Source organism: Ascaphus truei, chromosome 1, assembly GCF_040206685.1.
Source record: "Ascaphus truei isolate aAscTru1 chromosome 1, aAscTru1.hap1, whole genome shotgun sequence".
Lineage (NCBI taxonomy): Eukaryota > Metazoa > Chordata > Amphibia > Anura > Ascaphidae > Ascaphus > Ascaphus truei.
In genome coordinates, this window is record NC_134483.1 from 53911564 (window position 1) to 53933669 (window position 22106).

At 41.7% G+C, this 22106-nt stretch overlaps 1 protein-coding gene across 2 annotated transcripts in view; it reads left to right on the top strand.

The window, feature by feature from the left end:
- Nucleotides 1-22106, top strand: part of WDR70 (WD repeat domain 70) — a 344061-nt gene that overhangs the window by 108213 nt on the left and 213742 nt on the right. The gene's annotated exons all lie outside the window — the stretch shown is intronic.

Genomic DNA, 22106 nt, shown 5'->3' on the forward strand with positions numbered 1-22106 from the left:
TAGCACCAATAATATGCCCCGTGCTTCAGACATTTACAGCATTTAATAGAAAAAGACATTCCTGCCGCAGAAAGTTTACAGGCTGCACGGTATGTTGCCAGACTTATGAGATTTAGAGATAGTAGGAGATTCAATGTAATAAGTGAAATTAAAGTTCACCAAACAAAGGGACTTTCTCCGTTTTATGCCTGAGATTTTTTTTTTAACACTTTCCGCAGCAATTGTGTATCGAGGCATCGGGTAGTGCTTTAAGTAGTCCTTTTGAAATGAGTAGCAGTTTACTGGCGTAATGTCATTGTTTATGAAGGGGTTTAATCAAGTTTGGATTTCATTGTCAGTCTGTTGTGATCTTGGGAAAGTTGCTTTATCTCCTTGTATATCAGGCCTCCAAAGTCAAACTATAAGGTCTATGTGGTTGGGATTTCTATATGCACTTGAGAGCTATACAAGCTGAATCTAACTAGAAACAAACACACACTTTTTGTGCCTCAATTATCGTTTTATAGAGGTCCACTTAGTGTCAGTTTAAATGTACACTGTCCACCCAATCGACCACCATGCTTGCCCAGTCTCTCCACGCTAGGTCTTATCGGTAGACCAGAAACAGGTGACGGCATCTCCCAGCCGCTGCTTTGGGTTCCAGGTGGCGCCGGGGTCTGTGTTTGCACATGCCTTTTGAGAACCCCTGCTCTAAATTATAGAACATACGTTTTAGAATCAAAATCATTCACAGCTGAATTATTCTCGGCTGTTTGAAAAAGTCAAAATATTTATCTCGAATATACAAAATGATAGCAGCAGTATCACGGAGGCTGGGCACCATTGTAAGGGGCTTTTTCAATAAACTTCTATAAAACCGCTTCAGTATTGCGACAACGTTTCGGAGCTCAATCCCAGCAGAAAGATGTTTATGCTTTTTGCCTAATTCAATTAAAATGAGTTATGCATGGTTTTTGCCAGGCAATTAACAAACAGAAACAGCAGAATTTCAAAGGAGCTAGACTTATGAGCTCTACTACAAACTCCAGGTGCACTTGACCAACTGACTGCACTATTAGTAATGCACTTTTACTCCGATTGTGTCTGTAAGTCTCCCATAATACCACTTAGATTGTAAGCTCTTTGACGCAGGGCCTCCCTTTGCTTTATGTTGTCCATTACAGTTGCACGTATCACCATTGTTTTGTAGTTTTGTAAAGCGTTGCACATATTGTTTTAAATATAAATAAAACGCTGCATATTGAATATGCTCAGGGAATAAAGGCACCGACTGAAAGCAATGACCACGGCGTTTGAAGCAGGGCAGCCTGATACAAATCCTGGTGGCCATTCCTTGTGACTTTGTACCACTGCGCAATTAAATATATATATTTTTTTAATTGCAGGAATGAAGCAGGGGGTCTCCACAGGTGAACTGTGTTAATTTCAGCTCCGGGGACCCCCTGCTTCCAGAGATACTTTAAATGCCGCCGCCGCTAGGCGCAGTGTTCCCTGCCGTGATGGATACCGGCAGTGCTAGGGAGCTAAGTATCTCGGGGTGCAGGCGGAAATTAACGCAATTCAGCTCCGGAGACCCCCTGCTTCAATCCTGTAATAAAGTGAATATAAAAATAAAGTCAATATAAAACAAAAATGTCAATCGTGCAGTGGTACATGTTCTGCTGCTTTAATTGCTTAACAACTCTTCTAAAGGCCATTAGTGCTTGTGGTCAACAAGTCTTTAAAGGAAAAAGCTGTAGGTTTTTCCACCCAAATTGCTTGTCTGTGTAAGGGTCACGAATCTTCAAGATGTCTTACATAGGGGTCATGACATTTGCCGCACTCAAGATGGTTTCAAGCCATTTATTCCTTTCATTAAGGTCGCTAGCCTGCCCGTGTGCCATTACTTATTTTGGCTTTGTTTGGAAATTTGTCATTCCATTTCAAATGGGATATAATTGCATTTTATTTGTTTTCCCTAGCGATTTTGCTTTTTCTTCCGAGTTTTCTAAATGCTAAGGCAGGTTTGGACAAGCTAACTCCTCCACCTAGAAAACATCCAGGAAGCAATCTGGCATGAAGTGTTGGTACTCTCAACCAATGGGGGTTTTAAGCATAAGCAAATATCCAGGACCCCCAAGACTTCAATGGGCTTCAACACACAGGAATTTGTCTATTGCTACGTTCCATTCTCGCATCTTACTTTTTATTTTGTCTAAGTATTCTGTTTATTATTGTTTAATTAGATTGAATGTACACACAGATAGGGAGATCCTCCTATTGGTGAAGGATGCTGTGCCCTCCCGATACACCCTTTGCTTTGGCGCTACTTTTGCCTGACAGCCCCTTTGCGTTGGACTCCTCTGAGCTCACTTAAGATGCAGCTGTTGTCGAGCAGTGATTTGCTATTCCTGCTGGCAACGCAGAGTAAAGTACTTGAATACTGTGGGATTTCTCTACTTTTAACCTAACACACACAGGTGGAGATTGTGACACATGATGTGTCTTCTGCACATTCACTCCTTTTAGAGCCAGTCAGGTGACCCTAAACCCGGACACGGAAGAGGAATCGTCCTCCTCCATTCCCCCTGCAGTGCAGATTGCGTCGGTGCCCCATGAGTGCCAGACCCCATGATGGAGTGATTGTCTCGGGGGTACCTAAAGGGTTAATAATGCAAAAAAGATACCTTTTCAGTTAATAACAAAAACATTTTCTTTTTAAACTATTGCTTCCATAGTAAGTGAATGCTTTGTATCTTTTTTGCTATCTTAACCTAACTTCCTCCCTGATGAGGACCGCTTGTAGATCCCAGTAGTACAGTATAGGCAGATTGTCGTCACTTACCTCTTGTATGGTAATGATGCAGTCACTAGTCAAACATCTAAAAGTGGACAATAAGCATCTGATCAGAATGGATTTTACAACCGGGAGTAATTAACAATATATACTTTTATTTATTTATTTTTAAACAGAATGTAAAGTAAAATGTTTATTTTGGGGGGGAATGGATCTTTGTAAGGAAGTCTTTTACAGCAGAAAGTAACCCCAAAAATACTTTTTTTTTCTTGTACTGGGGACAGCCTTTTTTTTTTTTTTATAAATAGGTTATACAGTATACCCAAGAACATTCCGGGGGAAAAAAACCCACCAGTACCTTTAAAGCAGCAGTGCAAGCTGCCGTTTTAAATGTTGTTTTATTTTTTCCCCGTTCAATATGTGCATCAATACAATCTGCACACTGGCAAGTGATTAGCTAAGCTGCAGATCGATCGGCGAAGATTCGGCTTTGGGGTTCACTAAATCACGGTCAGTGCTGCAGAAGATTACCCAAGATGCAAAGTTGTGTGGAAGATCATGTGACCAGGCAGGCACTGAATACAATTGGTGCACTGCTCGAGAGAGGGCAAAAGGGGTGTGCCAGAGCCCGTCTCAGAAGAGGAAGGAGATGTTACTGTAAATGGTTGTTAGAAACAAAGATGCTTGTTACATTAGAATACATAAAAAGTCTTGAAAAATTATTTTTCTTTTTAAATGCTACAAGTATTTTCTCATAGTACAGAACTGATTTATTAAAAAAAAAAAACACATGTAGGATATTGCTTGAACTGCAGCTTTAAATAATCTATGAAAGTGAATATTTGTAACTTGAAGTTTAGAGCAAGTTTTGCTGCCCTTATCTCTGCCTGACCCGGTCCTCTTTCCTAAGTGGCTTTGTACCCCGGCGTGGTGTACATAAATTGGATTACCTTTCTCCGAGTCCTCGTTGTAAAATGTTCATCTATACTTGAATATTTTTTTCTTCCTTCCTGAGACATTCATTACCTTATTTTAGCTTGCCACATCTTCGTACCATTAAAAAAAAAAAAAAACGGAAAACATTTACATGACAATATTCACTCACAAAAATAGGGAGGTGAACAATAAAAAACAGGACATAAAAAACAAATAAGCTGTGGGCGTGTGCAGACCAGGACAGTCTCGTATATCGGCACACTATAGATATAAATGTCAATATTCAGTGTAAATATAGACTATACAAAGTCACTGAAGATGTAAAAACAGCAAACCAGACTGTATCAAATATCTGGAAGGATATCAAAGTAGGTGGCCAGAATGTATCCGGTCCAATTTAGACAAACAGGTATTTTTGTGGACCTGGATGTTAAGAAATCAACCACTATGTGGCCAAATGGAAAAATGTTCTTGCTTATGGCAGAATACACTCACCAATAATATAAGACCTGGTTCTTGTGTCCCTTGATGTCCCAAGTTGCAGACTGACCTGTCTCCCCTACAGACACTCACGTCAACGGAGCGGGAGCTACAGCTGGAACCTCCAAACTACACCTAGTACTTATTATTGTTATATACAATAATATATTGTCTGCAACTTGGGACGCCAAGGGACAAAATTTTACTATTATAGGGTCTTATTTTACTATTGACTGTATTCTGCTATATGCAAAAAGGAATATCGATATATCGAAGTATATCTCAATATAGTATCTGCACTCACTGCTTTAACACATTGTTTATTACCTACACATGATAGTTGATTAGTGCCAACTGCACCCTTTTGTTATAGGTAGATATAGATAGATATCTAGATACATAACACCACACAGCACAACACACAGCACAACACACAGCACAACACATAGCACACACACATGTTTTGCATACTTGTATATTTGTGTGCTGTTTTACATCTGCTTTTTATTCTCCTTTGTTTTATTTTGTGGGGATATGTAGCACCATCCTAATGGTTTCTAAGAGTTTACCTGTCAGAAGTCCTGATGGGGATGTAGTATATACAGTATTCATATCCACGTCAACTTGTTCTTGTGTTGGGTTTGTACCTCTCCATTAAAATGACCCCGCTTTGCAATGTACTGACGTCTCCAGCACCAAAGGCATTGAGCAAAGCAATTTATTTTGGAAAGCTGATAAAAGTACAAATCAGTTGGCGAGATTAGAAATGGATTCCCCCAGTGAAAGTAATCTTCCACATGTGACGATATTACTAGGACACAGTGCAGCACGCATGACACTGCATGCTGCTAAAGGCTTCCTTTCCGCAAGGCAATTTGCTGCTGATAAGATAAGGGCAGAAGTTCTCTTTTTTTGAGAAGGCAAATTTGAAATGCTTATAGGTTCTTTCTTTTTTATGATTATTGCTTGAAGCCGTAGGGTCACCTCCCATGGTTTTGGGTCATTGGCTTTATTAGGTTTCTCCTACGTCTGTTTATTTAAAAGCACTCCTGTGATGTTTGATCCTCCTGGCTATAATAAGCTGCATGCATTTTTAAATCCATCTGTTGTACGCCTCAGTCTGACTCTGATATCTAATTACCAGGAGGAAGTTGCTATCACCATTTAGAAGTCATCAAAGCCTGTGCTTTTTGCCACACCTTGTGTGCACGCTATGATATGGAGCAAATACAGCACACAGAGCTGTAAAGGGTCACTGCCACATAGTAGGTCAAACAAAACAAAAAAACTATAGATGTTATTTGATTCCTTTTACGGATTCAATCAAGTTTAAAGTAACAATCTTACTTCTTTGTATCCTGTTAAAAATGGATGTATCCCTTACCCCTGGGTCTGCTGAATTAAAGCAGCGACTTCAGTTTATCTGTTTGACTTGCGTTGGCCCCCTGATTACCATGCAAAAGTGGGACAAACCGGAAACGAGTTCCCTGTAAATTTCAGGTCTTGTTTGGTCTTATCACAAAAAGATATCAGATAAAAATGGTAAAACCCTCCAAAGCGTTTGGTGACCATGTAAATATTCAAAGTTCAAAAATATATATTGATAGAATTGGACATTAACAGTGTTGGCAAGCGCAAACCCAGGCGCACGGTATTATATATGTATATATTTGTGTCAACTGGAGCGCTACTGGGAAAGTGACCTCAAATACACAACAGTAAACAAATCAGCCCCAATGCCCACCCAATGTGACAGATTATTTAGTTAATTATGAAGTGTTTTCTTCTGTTTTTTTCTTGTCATAAGTTAGGCATGTCCCTAGGCGGTAAGTAGGTAAGGCTGTGGTCCCAGTCAGCACTGTAGCACGTGCGCGCGGGGGGGGGGGGGGGGGGAGAGGTTAGGGGTGCACAGCGCTTCTCTGCGGTCTTGGGAGAGAGGGAGACATTGTGACAGGAGGGGGCGTAATGGGGGTTTTGCTGGGGCATGTCCATGACCTCACTAGGCTGGCTTGCCCTCATTGGCCGAACCGCCGACGGGAGCGTGGCCACGCCTCCGTCGCAAGTTCCAACTACAATTTTTTTGTATTTGTGAAAACTTGCAGTACAGCACGGTTGCCAAATGCGTGCCGAGGTTGGTACTGGGCCCGATCTGATTGGGGAGCGGTGCTTGTGCGCACAGCGCACGCCTCGAACGCTCTTGGACCGCAGCCTAAGGCACCGCCTAGGGGCGGCAAGAGGGAGAGAGTAGCAGCACTGCTGCTTTCCTTTCTTTTCTTTTTTTTTTCACATTTTTTTTTAAATACATGTAGGATTGAAGTAAGGGGTCTCAGTAGCTGAAACCCGTTAATTTCTACTCTGGGGAACCACTCCTTCCTGAGATACTTTACCCCCTTATGTGGTGCCGGGATCTCCTGCTCAAGTTTAAAGCCCTTGGTCACATGGGCCAATAAGAAGCTGCCTATGACATACATCACAGCTTCCTACACTGCCAATGTTAAAACAAAACTAATGATAAACCAATGGCATGGGGTGCCTAAGAAGTTAAAATGTAGGAGCACTATATGTGCTGTGTGAGAGCTATAGTGCAGTTACAACTGGTTAAAAACCATAGGGACCCTAAGCACGAATAATTTTCGCACCCCTGACCTAGCATATAATGTTTCCAATGCAGCATATATATCTATATCTATATATCTTAAACCTTCGATTTTGTTTTAGATACATTTATCCTATTGGATATTTCACTCTCCTTAATTCACTTTCGTCTTAGGCCTCGGACATGCTTACCGCTGGAGTGCTGATGCGCGCTGAGGCTCAGGGAAAGCGGGTGCTTTCCCTGGCCTTGCGGTTGCTTGTCCTGCTTGCCATAAGGGGGCGGGCCGGGAGCGGGCCAGTGACGTCACAGAGCTGGTTCGCCCTCATTGGGCGAACCGCTCACGTGACCGGCCTGTCTCGCCGGCAAGCGGGGGAATTTTAAATTCCCCTAAGACCTGCGCTTCTGCAAGCGCGTGGAAGCGCAGGTGAGCCCCTACTAAAGCCGCTCTAATTGCGGCTGTAGGGGCTCAGTGCTGAGCGGGAGCGCGCGTCAGCACGCTTCCGCCAGCAAGCAGGCAACATGGCCGAGGCCTTAGGAGGGACTGCTGCTTAAACTCTCTTGTAGGTACTAACAAAATCAGAATATTTATTTGCTGTATATACTCTATTGCTCGACCCGAGGAAGAGAGAACACGCTCAAAAGTTTCTTATATTATCTATTGTTAGTCCAAATTTAAAAAGGTATCACCTAATACTGAAGTGCTCATTTACTTTGCACTATCGCAAATGTACTAACATGGCTATTCCTACTTCATTCATATATGTTTATATGGAATTTGTTATGCTTTTTGGAGTTACACTTTTGGACTTTGAAAAGCTAATTAATCTTGCCAATCTTTTCTTTATATTCTAGTGTGTCTTATTCGTTTTTCTGTACTATGCAGGACATTCTATAAGAGTATTTTTCTAAAATATAACCATCTTGAACAATAAAAATACAAAAAAAAAGCATGTACAGTAAGCGTTTCTACGTCTCCCTGCTCCAAATGCTGTGATAATAATCTGATCGGAGAAGCCCCATTTAGGTAATGGCTGCACAGTATATTAAATGGGGGATATAGATCCCACACGCCTGTTCCAGGATCTAAAACCTCATCATGTACTTATGTAACCTACATATTCAAATGAACACACCGAATGGGAAACTTTTTTGCTTCCAATATCTGTTTTTACCATGGAGTTTCCTCAAAGCCTGAACTCTGTAATAAACATGAAAAATGCCTGACAAGGTGTTAAATGGCAGAGGTCTTTCACTTTGTATATCTATGTTAAGTGCACAGGGTCTTGAATGATGAATTTGGTGCTAAAAACCTGTTCATAAACTAGAAAAAGAAACCACCATACGGTGTGGAAAATGCAGACCTCTTTATGTATGTGTCTTGGATAAGGGTTTTGTGTGTTGCGAAGACGAGAACCGTAATGTTAATCCAGTTTTATTTGACACTGTAACGTGTGCAGTGCGATTTCTTGCCACTATATTTTAATTACTCACCTAATTTTCACACTTGCTAAGTATCTCTCTCTTTGTTACTGTAGCATAAATGTAGCGTTTAAAAAGACCGTGTACATCAAGCTTTTCCACGTACTAAAAAGTATTTGCCACCTCGCAGGTAGATGCAGTACAACATGTAATTTCCTTGCCTAGACAGGAGGTGTCTGTGCACCCTGGCTAAGGATAAACAAAAAAAAGATGTATGAAGAAGGTCGGGTACTTGCAAAGCAAGATCAATCATTTTATTCTCTTTACTGGGATCGTAACCCACAGTTTTGTTTGCCCCACAACTTGATCTCATTTCATTTGGGGAGCCGTGTTCTTTATTTTATTTCAATATAAATATATCTTGTGAGCACATTCACATGTCTCAGACAGGTCTGCAGCCCTGCCTTTCCCCATTCTCTTAGCATACAGTGCTCCCACTGCAGCCAGGGATTCTGGAAAATGACATGCAAAGGAGCACACTGTCACGTTTGCTTCATGTTCCCTTTAACATGGGACCCCTATAAGTTTATACCCACCGTATTACACAGCGTTTCAGTACTGCCTGGGTTAAAGAAGTGTAGGTAAACTGGGGCGCTTCTCTATCACAATACTTAATAGTAAACAAACACAAATTTAAACCAATGTATCATACTGGCCCAAAATGTTTTGTAGTTGCTGCTAAACCCCAAAGAGGATCTTCCCGCGATCCTCGTGGTGGAATATGTGAAAGAAGAGTACGGGGGCGCAAAACAGGAACCTGATGAAGCATACACATGCAAAACGCACAGTACCACACATGGCCGTGTGAGTACACCAGTATATTACACTATTTTATATCATACCCATCCATTGGTTGGGAAATCTGTTTACTATTTATGGGTTAAAGAAGTGCATAGCCAGTAAACCTACTCACAGCTGTTTTGACCTTTTGGGTCTTACATATGTATTTTCTAAAGTTAATACCGTCCTGGTACTCGGCTGTAACATTACAGTCATTTCTGATCATCCCTATCATCCCTATCATGTTATATCCAGTTACATCAACTGCACACAATCCTAATAGTATTGTCACTGAGAGGCAAATTAAATAAGATACCTAAACTGCTACTTACGGCCTAAACATGCAATGCTGCTAATTAGGTATCGTATAGCTCACTCATTCACAGCATCTCTATTTCCAGCGTCATGCTTTGTTGGACTGTGCTCTTCTATTGGCAGCATAATACCACAGCTCAAAAAATCCGATCCCTTTATACTCCTTCATCCTCGCGCATGTTTAATTGGCAAAGGACACCTCATTACATCTGTCAGTTCCATATTGCCTCTGTGCCTCTTTCTACATTAATTACATAAAACTGGTGACATGTTTACTCTGTAGGCTATGGGAGATTACTTAAAACATTATTACATACGCTTTTGTGTATTAAAGCAGTTAACCTACGTGGTTCAATTATATATTATATAGATCTTATAGTGATCACATTTTTTTTAAATTATTATATAAAATTGGGTGTGTAGTGGTTTGACTCACATGAGTAAAATACTCGGTCACAATGACAGAAAAGCGGACAGATGGTCTCCGTGGATGAAGGTAGCACAATAAAGAGCAGTACATAGTGTGATATTGGTAAAAATATTCTATTGCCTGGTATAAAATACACGTACAGGATCACTGGAAATAAAAGGTGTGTAGTGGGAACCGCCCAGCATGATCTTTAACAGCAACTCTCACCGTACGCCGGTCACCCTCGGCGAGATGTCGAGAGCCCTCCTCTGCAACCGGCAGCTTGCGTACTGTCTCGTCTCAGTTGATGACGTCAGAGAGCATCCATAGGGCGGACATCCTAAAGGAGCTACCGCAGCAATTGATTGGGCTGTAGTTTGTGCACGGAGTGGGACATGAGAAGTGAAGCCAGGCATTCCAGGGAGTGAACCCTATGTGTTTCGCTATTTGGCTTCCATGTATGTGCATTACAGGTACTGAAAATTAGCGCTTATAGGCCCCAGATTCATAGAGGTCTATTTTTTACTTAACATAGTCGGGCACTTATAATATACGGCCTCAGAGGCTTACAATTTAGCCATGAAGTTGTCCTGTTGGACTGCCTCCTAAACCGGTTCCTGACTACAGATGTAGCCGACTTTGTTCTCTTTTTTTGTGTCATTACTCATCATAACGCAGTGCTTTGTGGCAACATTACCATTGAATCCTATGGAAACTTGTGCTATGCTGAGCCACGTTTGGGTATGTTGAGGTATCTGGGGAAACGATAACGCCTGCTACATCTTTATGTGCTAATGTATAAAACTCAGTCCTTGGCAGTGTAAAAACGGGCAAGAAGAGAATGGGTGGCACATTGTGGAAGGAATATACAATTGTGCCAGAGAAAGTTGTTATTTGTGTAGTATATTCTTAAAGAACATCTAATTAACCCTCATAGACCTGATTAATTCAACCCTGTATTAAATCAGTCTATTAAAAAAACTAATAATGAGACTTTCTTTGGGGATTAAAGTTCTATTTTTTTTTTAAATCAATTTACAAAAATGCATATAGAATACATATACAATATCTATTAGAAAAGGAGTGGCCACCTCCAGCCCTCCAGGGCCACAAACAGGTGTCAGGTTTTAAGGATATCCCTGCTTCAGCACAGGTGGTTCAACCAAAGGCTAAGTCTTCGACTGAGCCTCTGATTGAACCACCTGTGCTGAAGCTGGGATATCCTGAAACCCTGACCTGTTGGGGGGGTCTTGAGGACAGCAGTTGGCCACTCCTGTATTAGAATTTAGGAAGTGGAGGGAAGATCACCCTTTGATCGAAAATAACACTTTGGAGGTTCCTACATAAAGCCTATGAGAATGCAATGTATCGGATTAACCAGCACATAGAGAAATGCAAATGATGGACTGAGCCTTCTTACTTTGTGATATCCAATATCACATCGCAAATACTTCTAACAGTCACCCAGAAACCAATTGGATTAATAGCTAAACAAGAGATGGATAAACTGTTTCTTGCTGCCTGAGCCTGCAAAGTTACTAATTAGGTATCATATAACAACGTACATTCACATCTCCATTTTCACCACCATGCTTGATTGAGGTTGCCTGTTTGGTTAGCATGGTAGCACTGCACTAAGGGAACATCTCATTTATCAGTTTAAAATTGACCACAGACATTTACAGGAACAATCCTAGCCTTCTTATTACAGAGAAACTCTCAAAGGCCTTGTACAAAGAGTTACACTTCAACTCTAGGTAATCTCACTGTAGTTTTTGGTGTTAAAAACCATTGGGTAGTGGTTAAACCACTAATTGCTTAAAGCAACGCAATGTGAAAGAAACAGTAGTAGAAATGTGAAAGAAACAGCGGCCCCAGTAGTCACAGGTGCACGCGCACCGGAGCGTCTGGCGGCACATGCACCCGTTTTGAGCCGCGGTTGAGCTTTTCAGAGACGAGCAGGAGATGGCAATGGGGGGCGTGGAGGGAACGCGGCCATGACATTATGTGGCTGGTTCGCCCTCATTGGCTGAACCGCCGCCGTGTCTTTTGGCCAAGACAGTCGCGCATCGCGGCTTGTACGCACACGCCGACCTGGAGCTTGCCCCATAGAGGGCTGTGTCTTTTGTGTGCGGCGCGCATGGCGCAGCGGCCACCCGGGATTTAGCCTTAGATAATACGGTCTGCATTTTTTTTTTAACTCCTAATGCTATTTTTAATGACTTTTATTTATTTTTTAAGCATTTGAAAGTCATATCCACTTTCTCTTTTGAAACTGGCTCTGATATACCGTTTTGAGCTCTGCCCATTGCCAACAAAGTATCAAAAATGTCTGTTATGGTTTTTCAAACATCAGACTATCTATTACTCTGAAAGCTGTAACAATAATCCGTTACACTTCACAGACTGAAGCACAAAGTCAGAAGATGGCCATTTTGTTAGGCACACCATCAGAATTTTTACAGATTGCCATTTTAGTTCTAATGGGCCTGCGTCACATTGCAGAGCCTGTGGCCTCCAGTGTGACTGGAGAGTCTATTCTGGAACAATGTTTAAAAATGTCTACCTCAGGCACTCGAATAGAATTTAGTATAAATAAATAATGTTACTTTTATGTCTGCAGTGCTTATTCCCATTATGTCTCATATTAATTTGTAAGGTGTATTATTGTGAATCGCTATGTACATGAACGACGCTGTACAAATAAAGCTACACATACATAGGCGTGAATGTTTGTGTACATCAATGATAATAACGGAAATTCCATAATTTTTCCGTGATAACCTTCTTTAATTAAAACTTTTCTTAAATATCCAATAGTGTTTATATTGACCAATTCCATGGCTTGTGAAACAAAATGATGTATGAATTAGACAAACAATGAGTAAGAGTCAGGGTATGTGCAAAAGTAAGTGAAACCCTGGTTTTATCAGCTAAATTAAGGGGATCATTAGAATGAGGTGTTTAAATAATTAGGTAGATCTTCAGGTGTGAGTTTGGGAGGCCTCACCCTATATGGAGATCAGACACTGTGTGAGTTTGGTTTTCTGAGGATCTCAGAAAACAGTTATTGATGCTCCTCAGTCTAGAAAGGGTTACAAAACCATTTCTAAGGATTTGGGGCTCCACCAATCCACTGTCAGACAGTCTACAAATGGAGGAAGTTCAAGACCACAGTCACTCTGTCCAGGACCAGTCGTCCTACCAAAGTCTCTCCAATAACAAACCGGCAAATCATCCAGGAAGTCACAAAGAACCCCAGAGTAACATCAAAGGATCTACAGGCCACTCTAGTCAGTTGAGCCATGAACACTCACATTAACATATCAGAAAAAGACTGAACAAGAATGGTGTTAATGGAAGTATAGCCAGGAGGAAACCACTGCTCTATAGAAAGAACATTGCTGCTGTCTGAAGTTCACCAAAGAGCACATAGATGATCCACCAGATTTCTGCAACAATGTTCTCTGGATAGACGAGTCAAAGGTAGAACTTTTTGGCCTCAATGAGAAATGTTATATTTGGCGAAAAACCAAACACTGCGTTTGAACAGAAGAACCTGATCCCAACCGTCAAGCATGGTTATGGCCGTGGGATGGTTTGGGGCTGCATAGCTGCCTCAGGACCAGGACGGCTCGTCGTCAATGACACAACCATGAATTCTGCATAGTATCAGAAGATTCTAGAGGAGAATGTCAGGCCATTCGTCCGTGAGCTGAAAGAAAAGTGAGTCATGTAGCAAGAAAATTATCCTAAATATGCAAACAGATCTACAAAGGAATGGCTGCAGAAGAAGAAATTCCGCAATTTAGAATGGCCTGGTCAAAATCTGGACTTAAATCTCCTCGAATTGTTGTGGCAGTACCTGAAGTGAGCTGTCCATGCAAGGAAGGCCTCAAATATCACGGAGTTGAAGCCGTTCGGTAAAGAGGAATGGGTCACAATCGATGTGAGAGACTGACCAGCAGTTACAGAAAACGCTTAGTTGAAGTCATTGCTCAAGCAGGTGCCACTAGATACTGAATCTAAAGGCTTACATACTTTTTCACAGATGGATATTGAATGTTGTATTATTGTGGATAAATAAATGTTGAAAAAGTATAAATTTTTTTGTAATTTTTTTTATCAGATTATCTTTATATAGTATTAGGACTAAAATTAAGATCTAATAAAATTTAATGTTTGAAATATGTGAAAATACATCCCTAGGATTCAGTTAGTGTTGGTGCACAATGCGCTTAAGATGTGGGCATTGAGGGGAAGTGCAACTATACTGTGCTCGGAATCCTCTACTATACCTATATCTATTTAACCAGTGTTTATCAACAAGGGTTACCAGGAGCCCTTGGCTTCCCTGGGCCTCCCTAAAGGGTTCTGTAGGAGATGTGCACAGAGGGTAAACACCGGAAACGGTTTTAGTAGAAATAAAGGTAGACTTTATTAGCCAGCAGCTTTAAACAGAAACAAAATTAGAGCCTAATATAATAACCAGGCCTAACCCCATGTAGGGGTCTGACTAACATTTAGCAGCCCCTAACTGAGGGCTGGAAGGCTAGGCATTTTACCAACCTTTGACACAATCCAAAGAGAGGTACCTGTAGGCAGGGTGCTCTCCATGTCAGTCCAGGGTCTGAGGTCGTGTCTGTGGGGGTTCCCTCTGACGGGCTCCAGGGACTGGTGCCACCTGGAACAGAGTCTCTCTTCTCCTGGGATCTCTCTGGCAGCACAGACTCTAAAGATTCCCCTTGCAGTCAATGCTGCAGGCTTTTGAAAGAAGCTAATAGTAGTAGAGGTCTGGTGCTTCCAAACAGACATCCATCCAGTATATAATGCTTAATATATAGAAAGTTTAAGGCACCTCCATAATATTGATATATACTATGTGAGTAGCAGGTATGGGGAGACTAGTGTCTACTGTATCTGGTTGGTATACACATGAAGCAATTACCAACACAAAAAAATAATTTCCCACCCACTAATAATATAACAGTGATAGAGGCATAAGTGGAACGCACTTTGGTAGATATCCAGATAAGTCCATAGAAGGTCCAATGATGTGTATCCATGTAGGTAGAACAGAAAGACACGTAGAGAAAAAACGGAGCACTATCCCGGGTAAAAAAACGGATCCATAGGGAGCTCACTCATAAAAGAAATGATGAGGCTTTATTGGATCATACAAAAAGAACCTCTAGAGAGGCAGCATAAAACAACGCGCTTCGCGCTTCATCATGGTGTAAAGGTGTGATAAAAAATCGGCATATTTAAATGATCTGGCGCGAGTGCCATCAGACGCCAAAACACACCTCCACTACATTCCTCCATTGACTAAAAATGAGCATGGGGGGGGGGGGAAAGGGAGGGAGGGGAAAGGGAGGGGGGAAGGTGAGCTGCAAGGGGGCCTGAAGCAGTGGTGTGAGTGTGTGAGAGGTGTGCGGGGGCGGGCGGTGAGTGTGTGAGGCCAATGAGAGGTGTGCGGGGGCGGGCGGGCCAAGGGACCAATGAGATTGCCGCTAGGGACAGGGAACACAGTACAGACAGAGAAACATACAATGCTTTCAAAAATATATAGTAAGATATAATCTCAAATGGAAATACAGTATTACTGTATGCTCATTTGCATGTTTTAGCAGGTCTGCAACCCCGCCTTTTCCCATTATCACCCAGCATACAGCACTTCCACTGCAGCAAGGTATTCTGGGAAATGACATGCAAATGAGCACACAGTGCCACTTTTTGCTTCAAAACCATTTTAAACATGGTTCCCTATAGGCTTAAGCTTGCTGCATGGTCACAGCTTTAAGCACATGCAAATGAGCATACAGTTATATTTCCATTTGCTATATGCTTTGCTGTGGAGGGTTTTTGTCACTTTTTTTACTCACCATAACTTAACTAAGTGTGTGTATATATCTGTATATCTATCTATCTCATCCTATATATGTGTTGCCCATACTAGCAACTGAGTGGTAGAAGTACCATAAACAGAAAATTATAATATATTTTCTATTTTATAATATATTTCTAATGGTAAATTAAAGTCTATAAATAAATATGCGTAATAAATTATTTAAAGAATGACTCAAAAGAAGGAGAAAGCACAGAGATTGTGTTATAGAAAGTAATTAAATATAATGAGGATTTACTTTAACACCACATGTCTAGTCCCGGTATCCGCATATTGGGAACAAGCATAATAGAAAGTATTATTCAACATGACAGAGAGGATAATATTAAAACATCATAGATCCCGTCAGTCCTAGTCCAATATGCTTCATAACCTAGAATAGTCAGTAAGGAGGGTGATGAAACAGATTTTTGTGTGTTAAGTGCACAGTTTTTTCTATAATAAACAGGGACCGGAGACCCTGGAAGATGTATTAATTTACATATTTTGCATAATTTCTCGGGTGGTGGAAGTGTGTAGATAGGATTACAATTGAATAAGGGTTTAATATTAACTCATGGGAAGTACGTTGCGCAGGACAAAGGTGAGTTGGCTAAAGTAGCCCTGTGTACTAACCCTGGCTGCATATCTAAGTCACATGCTCACTTGTGTGCTGTTCGTGACAGATGATATATGGGGATGGATTGAGGGGAGATATTGTTCATTTGAGAGACCTTTGCAAAGGTGATAAGTGGGACCGCTTGCAAGCTGTGTATTAACCCTTGTCCCGTATGCAGGTCACATGGTCACAGGTGTGCCGTACGTGACAATGCCGTATTAAAGCTGCAGTTCAGTCAATATCCTGCATGTGTGTTTTTTTTTAATAAATCAGTTCTGTAGTAAGAAAAAATACTTTTAGCATTTTCTGTTTTAAAAAAAACAACTTTGAAAGACCAATTTTCTTGTATTCTATTTTAACAAGCATTTGCTAAGGCACTGCCCCTTCATGTCCTGTCACAACCCCTGGCACACCCCTTTGTCAGCCCTGCACTCCCTCTTGCACATGTCAGTGCAGGAGTGCTCATGAATATTCATGAGCTCCCACTGACGGACTGAAGCAAAATATAAACAGATCCATTCACTAATTATGTCACCAAATTTCGCCGATCAATACATAGAGAACGAATTGACTGGCAGCTATACAGTTCTTTAGGTAATTAGAGATTGCCCACATGAAACTATTGAAGTAAAAAAATAAATAAATAAAATAAAAAAAAGACTGAACTGCAGCTTTAAGATTTAATGAAAACAGAAGATAAATTACATTGATACATTCATTTATAATATCTGACTGAATCATTTTGCAAAAAGAAATAGTATGCGCAGTCCCAAGATTCCCTCTGTATCCGTATAAAGATGTCTTTATCCCTCTGCTGCTCCCACTCTCCCGTGATCAGTGGGGTCAAACCGGAACATATACATAAAAAGGAAGCGCAAAAGAGAAAAGAAACATCAGTCAATATTCCAAAGCTTTATAAATTGACTCAAAATAACAATATCACATAAAATACATGAATAAAAAAGATCACATGGGATCTGTCAACCCACACAGTCTATGCACACTGGTGAATTCTCAATTCAAAACCCACAGAACTACAACTAGGTAAGTACAGGGTGCAGAAGATTATATTACTGCTTACATATGAAGGAGAACACCCGTAGTGCTAGACCGCTGGGTATCCGCAACAGGCTGGGCTGGATATTTGAAGTGAAAAATTCGGGAAAAATGCATGAACCCTATTTGAGGAATGGGGCAAGTTCTATTAGTTCATTAAGCCCACCAGGCGATTTGCTCCCCAATATAAGGAAATGTCGGTCTTGCTATAAAAAGCAACCATGGGAGCAAGTAGGACATACCTCCTGAAGAAGCGTCATGACGCAAAACGCGTAGAGGTGACGTCATCACGCAGCGGGGAGCGAACATGACGACGGAAGCCCAGCCTGCTGCGGATACCCAGCAGTCTAGCACTTGGGGTGTTCTCCTTCATATGTAAGCAGTAATATAATCCTCTGCACCCTGTACTGACTTAGTTGTAGTTCTGTGGGTTTTGAATTGAGAATTCACCATTGTGCACAGACTGTGTGGGTTACAGATCCTATCTGATCTTTTTAATTCATGTATTTTATGTGATATTGTTATTTTGGCTCATTTTACACCAGCTTTTCTTATACAGGCATACCCCTGTTTAAGGACACTCACTTTAAGTACACTCGCGAGTAAGTACATATCCCCCCAATAAGCAAACTGCAGCTCGCGCATGCGCCTGTCGTCACGTCCTGAACAGCAATACTGGCTCCCTACCTGTACCGAAGCTGTGCACAAGCGGGGAGACTATAGAGCCTGTTACAAATGTGTTATTTACATCAGTTATGCACGTACAGTATATGACGATTGCAGTACAGTAAATGCATCGATAAGTGGGAAAAGAGTAGTGCTTCACTTTAAGTACATTTTCACTTTACATACATGCTTTGGTCCCATTGCGTACGCTAATGCGGGGTATGCCTGTATACACTACCCAAACTGCTCAGTCAGCATGAAATGCATTTCTGCTGCAATAGTATGAGATGCAACATGATATTGACACAAGGTCCAATGGCCTATGAGCCAATTTAGGTGGAAAAATCATCTCCCATTTGCAATGCTTTGTGGCTTCCAGCATAAGTAAAGGCAATGTACCTTCACAGCTTACCACACAGAATTACATTGTGGATGGTTCTCCTAATTTTCCCAGTACTGGCAGTTCTAGTTCTGACTTTCAAATGGTCTCCAATAATAGTACCTATAATACTTATCCAGCACTATAAATGGGTTGAGCAGGTTGAAATTCTGCTTTGAGTTGCTGAAATTGTTTTCCATTTTTAAATTATATGAGCTGCTTCATAGCTCTCTTGCCATGTTTATGGAAAGTTTCTGTACTCATCCACATATGAAAATTGCTAAATTGCTGCCAAATTAATTTGTACAGATCCTAGATTATGGCTACGCGTTGCCAGACCATTTGTGAGAGCACTTTGGTCTCTTGACCACTGACCTCCTCCTGCTTGTCTTATTTGCTTTAGTTCGTGTTTTTGGTCTCTGTGCCACGCGGTCTTAATTTCCCATCCATGGGAACAAGTCCTTGGGGGATATTTGTGACACCTGCATGTGATCTCATACCGATGAGAGATTAATAACATCATTGAAAGAATTTGAAGAGAAACGATCTGTTGAAAATGTGGTTTATAATCAGAAAAAAAAAATTCTTCAATGCCATAATTGTTAAATACAGGGAAGGGAATCTATGAAGTCTTTTTATTGTCTATTAAAGCGAAAGCAAATCAAAATGACTGCATTGGAACCTCTGGGTCCTCACAAGCGATACCGCAGTATTTTCAAGTCCGGGGACTCTCTGGTTCCAGAGATACCTGTTCGATTACTGGGTTTAAATCTCCCTCCATGGGGAAAAGAAATGGCTACCAAAGTTCAGGCCAATAGAAAGCCACGACATCTTTCTGTGTGGCTTCCTCGTAATGTCCGAGAGGAGGCCTCCGAGGAAATCTTTTGAAAAAACACAAGTTACTTAAGACCTCTCTTTACACAGGCATTGTAATGACGAGTGAACAACAACCCGCCCTGCATTTAGTACAGAGTATCATTCCTTTGTGTATTCTGTATCCCGGGTACCAGGGGGGTCGACGACGTCAGAACGGAGCTCCGCTACAGATTATCCCCGTTCCCATACAGTAAAAAAAAATACCCTACCCCTAGTTGGCAGATTTCCCACTCGGTTCGATCCTAGGACTTCAAAATTTGGGGGCGGCAAAAATGTCCGCCCCCATAAACAGAAGACGCGCCCTCGGGCCTGACCTTCTCCTTCCTAATCGCTGTGGCAAATGATGCCGTGGACATCACCAACGTGACGTCACACAGCGTCTAGTTCCATGGCAACGTGCCGCCGCAACGGCAAATGACATCGTTGCCGTGTGATGTCACGGTGACGTCCCCAGCATCATTTGACTACTTAGGCTGAGTTCCCAGTCTTCACTGTGGCACGCGCGCCTGGCGGGGGGGGGGCGGTTGGCGCGTGCACAGCGCTACACTGCGATAGGCGGTGTGAGGGGAGAGGGAAGGTTTGCGATGGGAGGGGCGTGGCTGTGGGTTTGCGGGGGCGTGGCCATGACGTCCTGCGGCTGGTTCACCCTTATTGGCTGAACCGCCGGCGGGGGCGTGGCCACGCCTCCGTCGCAGATGTTGATTTCAAATTCACCTGCCTCCCTGAAAACCTGTCGCGCACCGCTGGGGAAAGGTGCGCGACAAGGTAGGGACTGGGGGGGCGGGGCTTGATAGCACAGCGCACGCCGAGTTGTGCGCTGTAGAAGTGACTGGGGCCGCCCCCTTAGTGGGGACTGCTGCTTTAGTAAAGCTTTACAGCATTTATCAAGCCTCCTTTCACTGCTGCGTATCTAGACAGAATGAGCAGCACCGATATGATTAATAGGTTAAAAGAAGATTAGATTAGATTAGATTCTGTTAAAGAAATTGAGCAAGTAGAAGTGTTTTTTTTTTATTCATTTCAGGGAGTGTATCCTGGAACGATTTAGAAACATTGTGACCTGAGGTTTAAAAAATAAAAATAATAATATAAAAATACTTATACGTGTCTAATTTTTGAAAAAATCTTTTAGAAGGGATTCTCGGCATCATTACACAATGATTTATTCTTGGAGTGATAAATGTGTTTTTCCATCAAACATGCCGTTTCTTAATATGTCTGCTTCTTAGCAATAATCCTTGTTTTCTTTATCTTTTGACATGTTCTTGCTAAGTAAATGTATTTCACATTTTATAGTTGTGATTTATTTCTCACCTCTGATATGTTTCATTAAACATCTGTTCAGAGTAACTGGTGTTCCCGGGTTACAATATCCATTTCACCGACTTTTCAAACATTACCTTATATTCCCTTGCTGTTTCTTCAGGTGTTTGAGGGGGCGAAAATGTGAGCGTAGCATCTTCTTAATATAGCGAGACATTGAAACTTACAAAGTGGCCTGCATTTATGGGGGAATAATCATCTTTCTCCTGTGCTTGCTCAGGTTTGCATGCCAGATGTGCTATTGCAGTGCCAGTTGTGCTGTTAAAATACTTTTTAATGTTTGCTATTGGAAGGATTGGGAAAAGTAAAATCCAAGGTAGCACCCAAAAGAGCTCTACTCAACATAATAAAATGTACTAATAAGGTGTTTCCATTACATGTCTAGCATGTTACACCTTCTCCTTCCAAGTGAATATATACTGCACCAGTGGTTCCCAATCTTTTTTTTACGTTGGGCACCCCCCCACTAGAAAATGTTTTTGTTTTGCAAACCCCTAATTTATAAGTGTTTTGCATACCCAGACTATTGCTAACAAAACGGTTTGAACGATCCCAGGCATCCTGAGCTTCTGGGGGGAAGACACTCTTAATAAGGCCCTGAACTGCACCTCGGTGTGTGCAGACAGCATGGGTGGTATAGCTGTCTGTTACTGCGGGAGCTTCCAAAATTACACCCCACAATGTCTTGCTGCTGTGGAGGCAAAGCATTTTGGGACCCACTTTGGAAGCTCTTGCTGTAATTTACAACTATACCATCAATGCTAAGGGACAGTTTGGGGCCTTACTAAGTGCACAGTCCCCACAGGAACTGAATATACTGCCTGGGATCCGCCATTATATCAAAACTCTATTAAATGTGGAGTGGACAGGATTTTGTTTTATACCTTATGTAGTTAACAAAATACACAGATTCCCAACAAGCTCTGAGAAACCCATATAAGTGTCAAAAGGAGTGCGCGGGGCTAAATGTATACAACAAAAAACAAAAACGCCCAAAGCTACTTCCAATGTGACAAAAATACACAGTGCAATACCTATGTATCTCTTGTAAAAAGGGTCATTTAGTTTAACCCTTTGGCCAAAGCGTCTTAAGCCTGCTGCCACTTACAAGGCATGACCATAGCAGGGCCTAACACTCACGCTTTGGACAAAGGGTTAAACTAAATGACCCTTTTTACAAGAGATATATAGGTATTCCGCTGTGTATTTTTGTCACAATGGAAGTAGCTTTGGGCATTTTTGTTTCTTGTTGTATACTGTACCTTACGTAGCCCGCAAAGTCCTTCCCCATTTTTTAATTACTGATGTTTAGAAGATGTTGGAGAGCCAGGAAGCTGGAGAGCTGAGGAAGCCAAGGGCGAACCCGGTTTGACAAATTTTGGGCATCACAGGCCACCGTATTGAGGAGATTGCAGCTTCATCCAGTTTGGAGGCAGCACTGAAGCTGCAGCAAGGAGAACAGCCGAGGGAGAGACCTGTTTCTGTGCACAAGCACCAGGAAATCAACCAATGCTGGTATATCCTTGCAA